Source organism: Calliopsis andreniformis, unplaced genomic scaffold, assembly GCF_051401765.1.
Source record: "Calliopsis andreniformis isolate RMS-2024a unplaced genomic scaffold, iyCalAndr_principal scaffold0014, whole genome shotgun sequence".
NCBI classification, from domain to species: domain Eukaryota; kingdom Metazoa; phylum Arthropoda; class Insecta; order Hymenoptera; family Andrenidae; genus Calliopsis; species Calliopsis andreniformis.
Genome location: NW_027480427.1, coordinates 9,678,079 through 9,693,779, shown reverse-complemented (window position 1 = coordinate 9,693,779; position 15,701 = coordinate 9,678,079).

Genomic DNA, 15,701 nt, shown 5'->3' with positions numbered 1-15,701 from the left:
CAACAGCCTTTCCATCGTATATAATGTATATTTGCAAACAGTGTGAAAGTAATGGTCATTTCTACGTTCCTGGTAACCTAGGCTTCACTCTAGGGCGTTGTTCCACCAGATCGAATAGTTAGGGCCTAAGAAGTCAACGCCAGAAGAATAAAATGCAATATAAGTACAACAGTTTACCATCGTATAAAATGAATAATTGCAAACATTGTGAAAGTAATGGTCATTTCTACGTGCCGGGCAACCTAGGCGTCACTCTACTGCGTTGCTCCACCACAGCTAAAAGCTACGGCCTTAGAAGTCAACGCCAGAAGCATAAAATACAATAAATATGCAACAGATCTTCCATCGTATAGCATGACTAATTGCAACCAGTGCGAAAGTAATGACCATTTCGACGTTCCGGGCATCCTAGGCTTAACTCTGTGGCGTTGCTCCACCAAATCGAAGAGATAGGGCCTTAGAAGTCAACGCCAGAAGCATAAAATACAATATAAATACAACAGCTTTGCCATCGTATAAAATGAATTATTGCAAACAGTGTGAAGGTAATGGTCATTTCTACGTTCCGAGCAACCTAGGCTTCACTGTAGGCTGTTGCTCCGCCAGATCGAATAGGTAGGGCCTTAGAAGTCAACGCCAGAAGCATAAAATACGGTATAAATACTACAGCTTTTCCATCGTATAAAACGAATAATTGCTACCAGTGTGAAGGTTATGGTCATATCTTCGGTCCGTGCAACCTAGACTTCACTGTAGGGTGTTGCTCTACCAGATCGAATAGATAGGGCCATAGAAGTCAACGCCCAAGCATAAAATACAATAAATATACAAGAGTTTTTCCATCGTATAACAGGAATTATTGCAATCAGTGTGCAAGTGATGGTCATTTCTACGTTCCGGGCAACCTAGTCTTCACTCTGGGGCGTTGTTCCAACAGATCGAATAATTAGGGCCTAACAAGTCAACGCCAGAAGCATAAAATACGATTCAATACAACAGGTTTTCCATCGTATAAAACGAATAATGGCAACCAGTGTGAAAGTTATGGTCACTTCTACGTTCCGGGCAACCTAGGCTTCACCCTAGTGCGTTGCTACACCAGATCGAATAGCTAGGGCCTTAGAAGTCATCGCCTGAAGCATACAATACAATAAAGATGCAACAGTTTTTCCATCGTATAACAGGAATAATTGCAACCAGTTTGAAAGTGATGGTCACTTCTACGATCCAGGGAACCTAGGCTTCACGCTAGGGCCTCGTTCCACCAGATCGAATAGCTAGGGCCTAAGAAGTCAACGCCAGAAGCATAAAATACAATAAAAATATAACAGTTTTTCCATCGTATAAAACGAATAATAGCAACCAGTGTAAAAGTTATGGTCATTTCTACGTTCCGGGCAACCTAGGCTTCACTCTAGGGCGTTGCTCCAACGAATAGAATAGTTAGGGCCTTAGAAGTCAACGCCCGAACCATAAAATGCAAAAAAAATACAGCAGTGTTTCCATCATATAACAGGTATAATTGCAACCAGTTTGCAATTGATGGCCAATTCTACGTTCCAGGCAACCGAGGCTTCACCCTAGGGCGTTGTTCCACCAGATGGAATAGTTAGGGCCTAAGAAGTCAACGCCAGAAGCATAAAATACAATAAAGATGCAACAGTTTTTCCATCGTATAACAGGAATAATTGCAACCAGTGTGAAGGTAATGGTATGTTCTACGTTCCGGGCAACCTAGGCTTCACTCTAGGGCGGTGCTCCACCAGGTTAAATAGTTAGGGCCTAAGAAGTCAACGCCAGAAGCATAAAATACAATATAAATACTACAGCTTTTCCATCGTATAAAACGAATAATTGCTACCAGTGTGAAGGTTATGGTCATATCTTCGGTCCGTGCAACCTAGACTTCACTGTAGGGTGTTGCTCTACCAGATCGAATAGATAGGGCCATAGAAGTCAACGCCCAAGCATAAAATACAATAAATATACAAGAGTTTTTCCATCGTATAACAGGAATTATTGCAATCAGTGTGCAAGTGATGGTCATTTCTACGTTCCGGGCAACCTAGTCTTCACTCTGGGGCGTTGTTCCAACAGATCGAATAATTAGGGCCTAACAAGTCAACGCCAGAAGCATAAAATACGATTCAATACAACAGGTTTTCCATCGTATAAAACGAATAATGGCAACCAGTGTGAAAGTTATGGTCACTTCTACGTTCCGGGCAACCTAGGCTTCACCCTAGTGCGTTGCTACACCAGATCGAATAGCTAGGGCCTAAGAAGTCAACGCCAGAAGCATAAAATACAATAAAAATATAACAGTTTTTCCATCGTATAAAACGAATAATAGCAACCAGTGTAAAAGTTATGGTCATTTCTACGTTCCGGGCAACCTAGGCTTCACTCTAGGGCGTTGCTCCACCAGATCAAACAGTTAGGGCCCTAGAAGCCAACGCCCGAAGCATTAAATACAAAATAAATAGAACAGTTTTTCCATCGTATAAAACGAATAATTGCAACCAGTATGAAAGTTAACGTCATTTCTACTTCGCGGGCAACCTGGGCTTCACCCTAGGGCGTTGCTCCACCAGATCGAATAGTTAGGGCCTAAGAAGTGAACGCCAGAAGCATAAAATGCAATAAAAATACAACAGCTTTTCCATCGTATAGCAGGAATAATTTGCAACCAGTGTGATATTAGTGGTCATTTCTGAGTTCCGGGAAACCCAGGTTTCACTCCAGGGCGTTGCTCCACCAGATCGAATAGTTACGGCCTAAGAAGTCAACGCCAGAAGCATAAAATACGATAAAGATTAAACAGTTTTTCCATCGTATAAAACGAAAAATTGCTACCAGTGTGAAAGTTATGGTCATGTCTACGTTCCGCGCAATCTGGGCTTTACCCTAGGGCGTTGTTCCATCAGATGGAATAGTTAGGGACTAAGAAGTCAACGCCAGAAGCATAAAAAACGATATAAATACAACAGCTTTTCCATCGTATAAAACGAATAATAGCTACCAGTGTGAAAGTTATGGTCATTTCTACATTCCGGGCAACCTAGGCTTTACTCTAGGGCGTTGCTCCACCAGATCAAACAGTTAGGGCCTTAGATGTCAACGCCAGAAGCATAAAATACAATAAAGGTGCAACTGTTTTTCCATCGTATAACAGGTATAACTGCTACCAGTGTGAAAGCACTGGTCATTTCTACGTTCCGGGTAACCTAGGTTTCACTCTAGGGCGTTGCCCCACCAGATCGAATAGCTAGGGACTTAGAATTCAACGCCATAAGAATAAAATACAATATAAGTACAACAGTTTTTCCATCGTATAAAATGAATAATTGCAACCAGTGTGAAAGTTATGGTCATTTCTACATTTCGAGCAACCTAGGCTTCACTCTAGGGCGTTGCTTCATCTGATCGAATAGTTAGGGCCTTAGAAGTCAACGCCAGAAGCAAAATATACAATAAAGATGCAACAGTTTTTCCATCGTATAACAGGAATAACTGCAAACAGTGTGAAAGTACTGGTCATTTCTACGTTCCGGGTAACCTAGGTTTCACCCTAGGGCGTTGTTCCACCAGATCGAATTGTTAGGGCCTAAGAAGTGAACGCCAGAAGCATAAAATACAATATAAATACAACAGTTTATCCATCATATAAAACGAATAATTGCAACCAGTATGAACGATATGGTCATTTCTACTTTCCGGGCAACCTGGGCTTCACCCTAGGGCGTTGCTCCAACAGACTGAATAGTTAGGGCCTTAGAAGTCAATGCCCGAAGCATAAAATGAAATAAAAATACAACAATTTTTCCATCATATAACACGAATAATTGCAACCAGTTTGAAAGTGATGGTCATTTCTACGTTCCAGGCAACCTAGGCTTCACTCTAGGGCGTTCTTCCACCGGATCGAGTAGCTAGGGCCTAAGAAGGCAACGCCAGAAGCATAAAATACAATATAAATATAACAGTTTTTCCATCGTATAAAACGAATAATAGCAACCAGTGTGAAAGTTAAGGTCATTTCTACGTTCCGGGCAACCTAGGCTTCACTCTAGGGCGTTGCTCCACCAGATCGAATAGTTAGGGCCTAAGAAGTCAACGCCAGAAGCATAAAATACAATATAAATATAACTGATTTTCCATCGTTTATATCGAATAATTGGAACCAGTGTGAAGGTTATGGTCATTTCTACTTTCCGTGCAACCTAGGCTTCACCCTAGGGCGTTGCTCCACCAGATCGAATAGTTACGGCCTTAGAAGTCAACGCCAGAAGCATAAAATACGATAAAGATTAAACAGTTTTTCCATCGTATAAAACGAAAAATTGCTACCAGTGTGAAAGTTATGGTCATTTCTACGTTCCGCGCAATCTGGGCTTTACCCTAGGGCGTTGTTCCACCAGATGGAATAGTTAGGGCCTAAGAAGTCAACGCCAGAAGCATAAAAAGCGATATAAATACAACAGCTTTTCCATCGTATAAAACGAATAATTGCAACCAGTGTGGAAGTTATGGTCATTTCTACGTTCTGGGCAACCTAGGCTTCACTCTAGGGTGGTGCTCCGCCAAATCGAATAGCTAGGGCCTTAGAAGTCAACGCCAGAAGCATAAAATACAATAAAGATGCAAAAGTTTTTCCATCGTATAACAGGAATAACTGCAAACAGTATGAAAGTACTGGACATTTCTACGTTCCGGGTAACCTAGGTTTCACTCTAGGGCGTTGCCCCACCAGATCGAATAGCTAGGGACTTAGAATTCAACGCCATAAGAATAAAATACAATATAAGTACAACAGTTTTTCCATCGTGTAAAATGAATAATTGCAACCAGTGTGAAAGTTATGGTCATTTCTACATTTCGAGCAACCTAGGCTTCACTCTAGGGCGTTGCTTCATCTGATCGAATAGTTAGGGCCTTAGAAGTCAACGCCAGAAGCAAAATATACAATAAAGATGCAACAGTTTTGCCATCGTATAACAGGAATAACTGCAAACAGTGTGAAAGTACTGGTCATTTCTACGTTCCGGGTAACCTAGGTTTCACCCTAGGGCGTTGTTCCACCAGATCGAATTGTTAGGGCCTAAGAAGTGAACGCCAGAAGCATAAAATACAATATAAATACAACAGTTTATCCATCATATAAAACGAATAATTGCAACCAGTATGAACGATATGGTCATTTCTACTTTCCGGGCAACCTGGGCTTCACCCTAGGGCGTTGCTCCAACAGACTGAATAGTTAGGGCCTTAGAAGTCAATGCCCGAAGCATAAAATGAAATAAAAATACAACAATTTTTCCATCATATAACAGGAATAATTGCAACCAGTTTGAAAGTGATGGTCATTTCTACGTTCCAGGCAACCTAGGCTTCACTCTAGGGCGTTCTTCCACCGGATCGAGTAGCTAGGGCCTAAGAAGGCAACGCCAGAAGCATAAAATACAATATATATATAACAGTTTTTCCATCGTATAAAACGAATAATAGCAACCAGTGTGAAAGTTTAGGTCATTTCTACTTTCCGTGCAACCTAGGCTTCACCCTAGGGCGTTGCTCCACCAGATCGAATAGTTACGGCCTTAGAAGTCAACGCCAGAAGCATAAAATACGATAAAGATTAAACAGTTTTTCCATCGTATAAAACGAAAAATTGCTACCAGTGTGAAAGTTATGGTCATTTCTACGTTCCGCGCAATCTGGGCTTTACCCTAGGGCGTTGTTCCACCAGATGGAATAGTTAGGGCCTAAGAAGTCAACGCCAGAAGCATAAAAAGCGATATAAATACAACAGCTTTTCCATCGTATGAAACGAATAATTGCAACCAGTGTGGAAGTTATGGTCATTTCTACGTTCTGGGCAACCTAGGCTTCACTCTAGGGTGGTGCTCCGCCAAATCGAATAGATAGGGCCTTAGAAGTCAACGCCAGAAGCATAAAATACAATAAAGATGCAAAGGTTTTTCCATCGTATAACAGGAATAACTGCAAACAGTATGAAAGTACTGGACATTTCTACGTTCCGGGTAACCTAGGTTTCACTCTAGGGCGTTGCTCCACCAGATCGAATAGCTAGCGACTTAGAATTCAACTCCATAAGAATAAAATACAATATAAGTACCACAGTTTTTCCATCGTATAAAATGAATAATTGCAACCAGTGTGAAAGTGATGGTCATTTCTACGTTCCGGGTAACCCAGGTTTCACTCTAGGGCATTACTCCACCACATCGAATAGCTACGGCCGTAGAAGTCAACGACTGAAGCATAAAATGCAATAAAAGTACAACAGTTTTTTCATCGTATAACAGGAATAATTGCAGCAAGCGTGAAGGTAATGGTCATTTCTACGTTCCGGGCACCCTAGGCATCAGTCTTGGGCGTTGTTCCACCAGATCGAATAGTTAGGGCCTAAGAAGTCAACGCCAGAAGCATAAAATACGATATAAATACTACAGCTTTTCCATCGTATAAAACGAATAATTGCTACCAGTGTGAAAGTTATGGTCCTTTCTACTTTCCGAGCAACCTAGGCTTCACCCTAGGGCGTTGCTCCAACGAATAGAATAGTTAGGGCCTTAGAAGTCAACGCCCGAACCATAAAATGCAAAAAAAATACAGCAGTGTTTCCATCATATAACAGGTATAATTGCAACCAGTTTGCAATTGATGGCCAATTCTACGTTCCAGGCAACCGAGGCTTCACCCTAGGGCGTTGTTCCACCAGATGGAATAGTTAGGGCCTAAGAGGTCAACGCCAGAAGCATAAAATACAATAAAGATGCAACAGTTTTTCCATCGTATAACAGGAATAATTGCAACCAGTGTGAAGGTAATGGTATGTTCTACGTTCCGGGCAACCTAGGCTTCACTCTAGGGCGGTGCTCCACCAGGTTAAATAGTTAGGGCCTAAGAAGTCAACGCCAGAAGCATAAAATACAATATAAATACAACAGATTTTCCGTCGTATAAAACGAATAATTGCAACCAGTGTGAAAGTTATGGTCATTTCTACGTTCCGGGCAACCTAGGCTTCGCTCTGGGGCGTTGCTCCACCAGATCGAATAGTTAGGGCCTTAGAAGTCAACGCCAGGGGCATAAAATAAAATAAAGATGCAACAGTTTTTCCATCATATAAAACGAATAATTGAAACCAGTGGAAAAGTAATGGTCATTTCTACGTTCCGGGCAGCCTAGGCTTCACCCTAGGGCGCTGCTCCACCAGATCGAATAGGTAGTGCCCTAGAAGTGAGCGCCAGAAGCATAAAATACAATATAAATACAACAGTTTTTCCATTGTATAAAACGAATAATTGCAACCAGTATGAAGGTTATGGTCATTTCTACTTTCCGGGCAACCTAGGCTTCACCCTAGGGCGTTGCTCCAACAGATTGAATAGTTAGGGCCTTAGAAGTCAACGCCCAAAGCATGAAATACAAAATAAATAGAACAGTTGTTCCATCGTATAAAACGAATAACTGCGAACAGTGTGAAACTACTGGTCATTTCTACGTTCCGTGTAACCTAGGTTTCATTCTAGGGCGTAGCTCCACCAGATCGAATAGCTAGGGCCTAAGAAGTCAACGCCAGAAACATAAAACACGATATAAATACAACAGCTTTCCATCGTATAAAACGAATTATTGCAACCAGTGTGAAAGTTATGGTCATTTCTCCGTTCCGGGCATCCTAGACTTAACTCCGAGGCATTGCTCCACCAGGTGGAATAGCTACGACCTTAGAAGTCAAAGCCAGAAGCAGAAAATACAATAACAATGCAACAGTTTTTCCATCGTATAACAGGAATAATTGCAACCAGTGTGAAAGTGACGGTCATTTCTACGTTCCGGGCAACCTAGGCTTCACTCTAGGGCGTTGTTCCACCAGATCGAAAAGTTGGGGCCTAAGAAATCAACGCCAGAAGCATAAAATACAATATAAATATAACAGTTTTTCCATCGTATAAAACGAATAATAGCAATCAGTGTGAAAGTTCTGGTCATTTCTACGTTCCGGGCAACCTAGGCTCCACTCTAGGGCGTTGCTCCACCAGATCGAATAGTTAGGGCCTTAGAAGTCAACGCCCGAAGCATAAAATACAATAAAGATGCAACAGTTTTTCCATCGTATAACAGGAACTTTTGCAACCAGTGTGAAAGTAATGGTCAGTTCTACGTTCCGGGCAAACTAGGTTTCACTCTAGGGCGTTGCTCCACCAGATCGAATAGTTAGGGCCTAAGAAGTCAACGCCAGATACATAAAATGCGATATAAATACCACAGATTTTCCGTCGTATAAAACGAATAATTGCAACCAGTGTGAAAGTTATGGTCATTTCTACGTTTCGTGCAACCTAGGCCTCACTCTAGGGCGTTGCACCACCAGATCGAATAGTTAGGGCCTTAGAAGTCAACGCCCGAAGCATAAACTACTAAATAAATAGAACAGTTTTTCCATTGTATAAAACGACTAATTGCTACCAGTGTGAAAGTTATGGTCATTTCTACGTGCCGGGCAACCTAGGCTTCGCTCTAGGGCGTTGCTCCACCAGATCGAATAGTTAGGGCCTTAGAAGTCAACGCCAGGGGCATAAAATAAAATAAAGATGCAACAGTTTCTCCATCGTATAAAACGAATAATTGAAACCAGTGGAAAAGTAATGGTCATTTCTACGTTCCGGGCAACCTAGGCTTCACCCTAGGGCGCTGCTCCACCAGATCGAATAGGTAGTGCCCTAGAAGTGAGCGCCAGAAGCATAAAATACAATATAAATACAACAGTTTTTCCATCGTATAACAGGAGTAATTGCAGCCAGTGTGAATGTAATGGTATGTCCTACGTTCCGGCAACCTGGGCTTCACTCTAGGGCGTTGTTCCACCAGATCGAATAGTCAGGGCCTAAGAAGTTAACGCCAGAAGCATAAAATACAATATAAATACAACAGCTTTGCCATCGCATAAAATGAAAAATTGCAAACAGTGTGAAAGTTATGTTCAGTTCTACGTTCCGGGCAACCTAGGCTTCACTCCAGGGCGTTGCTCCACCAGATCGTATAGTTAGGGCCTTAGAAGTCAACGCCAGAAGCATAAAATACAATAAATATACAAGAGTTTTTCCATCGTATAACAGGAATAATTACAAACATTGTGAAAGTAATGGTCATTTCTAAGTTCCGGCAACCTAGGCGTCACTCTAGGGCGTTGCTCCACCACAACTAATTGCTACGGCCTTAGAAGTCAACGACAGAAGCATAAAATAAGATATAAATACAACCGCTTTTCCATCGTATAACAGGAATAATTGCAACCAGTGTGAAAGTAAAGGTCATTTCTACGTTCCGGGCAACCTATGCTTCACTCTAGGGCGTTGCTCCACCAGATCGAGTAGTTAGGGCCTTAGAAGTCCACGGCCGAAGCATAAAATACAAAATAAATAGAACAGTTTTTCCATTGTATAAAGCGAATAATTGCTGCCAGTGTGAAAGTTATGTTTATTTCTACGTTCCGGGCAACCTAGGCTTAACTGTAGGGTGTTGCTCCAACAGATCGAATAGGTAGGGCCATAGAAGTCAACGCCCGAAGAATAAAATACAATAAATATACATGGGTTTTTCCATCGTATAACAGGAATAATTGCAACCAGTGTGAAAGTGATGATCATTTCTACGTTCCGGGCAACCTAGGCTTCACTCTAGGGCGTTGCTCCACCAGATCGTATAGTTAGGGCCTTAGAAGTCAACGCCAGAAGCATAAAATACAATAAATATACAAGAGTTTTTCCATCGTATAACAGGAATAATTGCAACGAGTGTGAAAGTAATGGTTATTTCTACGTTCCGGGCAACCTAGGTTTCACTCTAGGGTGTTGCTCCGCCAGCTCGAGTAGCTAGGGCCTCAGAAGTCTACGCTTGAAGCATAAAATACGATATAAATACAACAGTTTTTCCATCGTATAACAGGAATAATTGCAACCAGTGTGAAGGTAAAGGTATGTCCTACGCTTCGGGCAACCTAGGCTTCACTCTAGGGCGTTGCTCCACCAGATCGTATAGTTAGGGCCTTAGAAGTCAACGCCAGAAGCATAAAATACAATAAATATACAAGAGTTTTTCCATCGTATAACAGGTATAATTGCAACCAGTGTGAATGTGGTGGTCATTTCTACGTTCCGGGCAACCTGGGCGTCACTCTACGGCGTTGCTCCACCACATATAATAGCTACGGCCTTAGAAATCAACGCCAGAAGCATAAAATACAATAAAGATGCAACAGTTTTTCCATCGTATAACAGGAATAACTGCAAACAGTGTGAAAGTACTGGTCATTTCTACGTTCCGGGCAACCTAGGTTTCACTCTAGGGCGTAGCTCCACCAGATCTAATAGCTAGGGACTTAGAATTCAACGCCAGATGGATAAAATACAATATAAGTACAACAGTTTTTCCATCGTATAAAGTGAATGATTGCAAACAATGTGAAAGTAATGGTCATTTCTACGTTCCCGGCAACCTAGCAGTCACTGTAGGACGTTGCTCCACCACATCTAATAGCTACGGCCTTAGAAGTCAACGCCAGAAGCATAAAGTACAATATAAATACAACAGCTTTTCCATCGTATAAAATGAGTAATTGCAACCAGTGTGAAAGTAATGGTCATTTCTACGATCCGGGCAACCTAGGCTTCACTCTAGGGCATTGCTCCACCACATCTAATATCTACGGCCTTAGAAGTCAACGCCAGAAGCATAAAATACAATATAAATACAACACCTTTTCCATCGTATAAAATGAATAATAGCAAACAGTGTGAAAGTAATGGTCATTTCTACGTTCCGGACAACCTAGGCTTCACTCTAGGTCGTTACTCCACCAGATCGAAAAGTTAGGGCCTAAGAAGTCAACGCCAGAAGCATAAAATACAATATAAATATAACAGTTTTTCCATCGTATAAAACGAATAATAGCAACCAGTGTGAAAGTTCTGGTCACTTCTACGTTCCGGGCAACCTAGGCTTCACTCTAGGGCGTTGCTCCACCAGATCGAACAGTTAGGGCTTTAGAAGTCAACGCCCGAAGCATAAAATACAATAAAGATGCAACAGTTTTTCCATCGAATAACAGGAATAACTGCAAACAGTGTGAAACTACTGGTCATTTCTACGTTCCGTGTAACCTAGGTTTCATTCTAGGGCGTAGCTCCACCAGATCGAATAGCTAGGGCCTAAGAAGTCAACGCCAGAAACATAAAACACGATATAAATACAACAGCTTTCCATCGTATAAAACGAATTATTGCAACCAGTGTGAAAGTTATGGTCATTTCTCCGTTCCGGGCGTCCTAGACTTAACTCTGAGGCATTGCTCCACAATATGGAATAGCTACGATCTTAGAAGTCAAAGCCAGAAGCAGAAAATACAATAACAATGCAACAGTTTTTCCATCGTATAGCATGACAAATTGCAACCAGTATGAAAGTAATGATCATTTCGACGTTTCGGGCATCCTAGACTTAACTCTGATGCGTTGCTCCACCAGATCGAAGAGTTAGGGCCGTAGAAGTCAGCGCCAGAAGCATAAACTACAAAATAAATGGAACAGTCTTTCCATCGTATAAAACGAATAAATGCAACCTGTGTGTAGGTTATGGTCATATATACGTTCCGGGCAACCCAGGTTTCACTCCAGGGCGTTGCTCCACCAGATCGAATAGTTACGGCCTAAGAAGTCAACGCCAGAAGCATAAAATACGATAAAGATTAAACAGCTTTTCCATCGTATAAAACGAATAATTGCAACCAGTCTGAAAGTTATGGTCATTTCTACGTTCTGGGCAACCTAGGCTTCACTCTAGGGTGGTGCTCCGCCAAATCGAATAGCTAGGGCCTTAGAAGTCAACGCCAGAAGCATAAAATACAATAAAGATGCAAAAGTTTTTCCATCGTATAACAGGAATAACTGCAAACAGTATGAAAGTACTGGACATTTCTACGTTCCGGGTAACCTAGGTTTCACTCTAGGGCGTTGCTCCACCAGATCGAATAGATAGCGACTTAGAATTCAACGCCATAAGAATAAAATACAATATAAGTACCACAGTTTTTCCATCGTATAAAATGAATAATTGCAACCAGTGTGAAAGTGATGGTCATTTCTACGTTCCGGGTAACCCAGGTTTCACTCTAGGGCATTACTCCACCACATCGAATAGCTACGGCCGTAGAAGTCAACGACTGAAGCATAAAATGCAATAAAAGTACAACAGTTTTTTCATCGTATAACAGGAATAATTGCAGCAAGCGTGAAGGTAATGGTCATTTCTACGTTCCGGGCACCCTAGGCATCAGTCTTGGGCGTTGTTCCACCAGATCGAATAGTTAGGGCCTAAGAAGTCAACGCCAGAAGCATAAAATACGATATAAATACTACAGCTTTTCCATCGTATAAAACGAATAATTGCTACCAGTGTGAAAGTTATGGTCCTTTCTACTTTCCGAGCAACCCAGGCTTCACCCTAGGGCGTTGCTCCAACGAATAGAATAGTTAGGGCCTTAGAAGTCAACGCCCGAACCATAAAATGCAAAAAAAATACAGCAGTGTTTCCATCATATAACAGGTATAATTGCAACCAGTTTGCAATTGATGGCCAATTCTACGTTCCAGGCAACCGAGGCTTCACCCTAGGGCGTTGTTCCACCAGATGGAATAGTTAGGGCCTAAGAAGTCAACGCCAGAAGCATAAAATACAATAAAGATGCAACAGTTTTTCCATCGTATAACAGGAATAATTGCAACCAGTGTGAAGGTAATGGTATGTTCTACGTTCCGGGCAACCTAGGCTTCACTCTAGGGCGGTGCTCCACCAGGTTAAATAGTTAGGGCCTAAGAAGTCAACGCCAGAAGCATAAAATACAATATAAATACAACAGCCTTTCCATCGTATATAATGTATATTTGCAAACAGTGTGAAAGTAATGGTCATTTCTACGTTCCTGGTAACCTAGGCTTCACTCTAGGGCGTTGTTCCACCAGATCGAATAGTTAGGGCCTAAGAAGTCAACGCCAGAAGAATAAAATGCAATATAAGTACAACAGTTTACCATCGTATAAAATGAATAATTGCAAACATTGTGAAAGTAATGGTTATTTCTACGTGCCGGGCAACCTAGGCGTCACTCTACTGCGTTGCTCCACCACAGCTAAAAGCTACGGCCTTAGAAGTCAACGCCAGAAGCATAAAATACAATAAATATGCAACAGATCTTCCATCGTATAGCATGACTAATTGCAACCAGTGCGAAAGTAATGACCATTTCGACGTTCCGGGCATCCTAGGCTTAACTCTGTGGCGTTGCTCCACCAAATCGAAGAGATAGGGCCTTAGAAGTCAACGCCAGAAGCATAAAATACAATATAAATACAACAGCTTTGCCATCGTATAAAATGAATTATTGCAAACAGTGTGAAGGTAATGGTCATTTCTACGTTCCGAGCAACCTAGGCTTCACTGTAGGCTGTTGCTCCGCCAGATCGAATAGGTAGGGCCTTAGAAGTCAACGCCAGAAGCATAAAATACGGTATAAATACTACAGCTTTTCCATCGTATAAAACGAATAATTGCTACCAGTGTGAAGGTTATGGTCATATCTTCGGTCCGTGCAACCTAGACTTCACTGTAGGGTGTTGCTCTACCAGATCGAATAGATAGGGCCATAGAAGTCAACGCCCAAGCATAAAATACAATAAATATACAAGAGTTTTTCCATCGTATAACAGGAATTATTGCAATCAGTGTGCAAGTGATGGTCATTTCTACGTTCCGGGCAACCTAGTCTTCACTCTGGGGCGTTGTTCCAACAGATCGAATAATTAGGGCCTAACAAGTCAACGCCAGAAGCATAAAATACGATTCAATACAACAGGTTTTCCATCGTATAAAACGAATAATGGCAACCAGTGTGAAAGTTATGGTCACTTCTACGTTCCGGGCAACCTAGGCTTCACCCTAGTGCGTTGCTACACCAGATCGAATAGCTAGGGCCTTAGAAGTCATCGCCTGAAGCATACAATACAATAAAGATGCAACAGTTTTTCCATCGTATAACAGGAATAATTGCAACCAGTTTGAAAGTGATGGTCACTTCTACGATCCAGGGAACCTAGGCTTCACGCTAGGGCCTCGTTCCACCAGATCGAATAGCTAGGGCCTAAGAAGTCAACGCCAGAAGCATAAAATACAATAAAAATATAACAGTTTTTCCATCGTATAAAACGAATAATAGCAACCAGTGTAAAAGTTATGGTCATTTCTACGTTCCGGGCAACCTAGGCTTCACTCTAGGGCGTTGCTCCACCAGATCAAACAGTTAGGGCCCTAGAAGCCAACGCCCGAAGCATTAAATACAAAATAAATAGAACAGTTTTTCCATCGTATAAAACGAATAATTGCAACCAGTATGAAAGTTAACGTCATTTCTACTTCGCGGGCAACCTGGGCTTCACCCTAGAGCGTTGCTCCACCAGATCGAATAGTTAGGGCCTAAGAAGTGAACGCCAGAAGCATAAAATGCAATAAAAATACAACAGCTTTTCCATCGTATAGCAGGAATAATTTGCAACCAGTGTGATATTAGTGGTCATTTCTGAGTTCCGGGCAACCCAGGTTTCACTCCAGGGCGTTGCTCCACCAGATCGAATAGTTACGGCCTAAGAAGTCAACGCCAGAAGCATAAAATACGATAAAGATTAAACAGTTTTTCCATCGTATAAAACGAAAAATTGCTACCAGTGTGAAAGTTATGGTCATGTCTACGTTCCGCGCAATCTGGGCTTTACCCTAGGGCGTTGTTCCATCAGATGGAATAGTTAGGGACTAAGAAGTCAACGCCAGAAGCATAAAAAACGATATAAATACAACAGCTTTTCCATCGTATAAAACGAATAATAGCTACCAGTGTGAAAGTTATGGTCATTTCTACATTCCGGGCAACCTAGGCTTTACTCTAGGGCGTTGCTCCACCAGATCAAACAGTTAGGGCCTTAGATGTCAACGCCAGAAGCATAAAATACAATAAAGGTGCAACTGTTTTTCCATCGTATAACAGGTATAACTGCTACCAGTGTGAAAGCACTGGTCATTTCTACGTTCCGGGTAACCTAGGTTTCACTCTAGAGCGTTGCCCCACCAGATCGAATAGCTAGGGACTTAGAATTCAACGCCATAAGAATAAAATACAATATAAGTACAACAGTTTTTCCATCGTATAAAATGAATAATTGCAACCAGTGTGAAAGTTATGGTCATTTCTACATTTCGAGCAACCTAGGCTTCACTCTAGGGCGTTGCTTCATCTGATCGAATAGTTAGGGCCTTAGAAGTCAACGCCAGAAGCAAAATATACAATAAAGATGCAACAGTTTTTCCATCGTATAACAGGAATAACTGCAAACAGTGTGAAAGTACTGGTCATTTCTACGTTCCGGGTAACCTAGGTTTCACCCTAGGGCGTTGTTCCACCAGATCGAATTGTTAGGGCCTAAGAAGTGAACGCCAGAAGCATAAAATACAATATAAATACAACAGTTTATCCATCATATAAAACGAATAATTGCAACCAGTATGAACGATATGGTCATTTCTACTTTCCGGGCAACCTGGGCTTCACCCTAGGGCGTTGCTCCAAC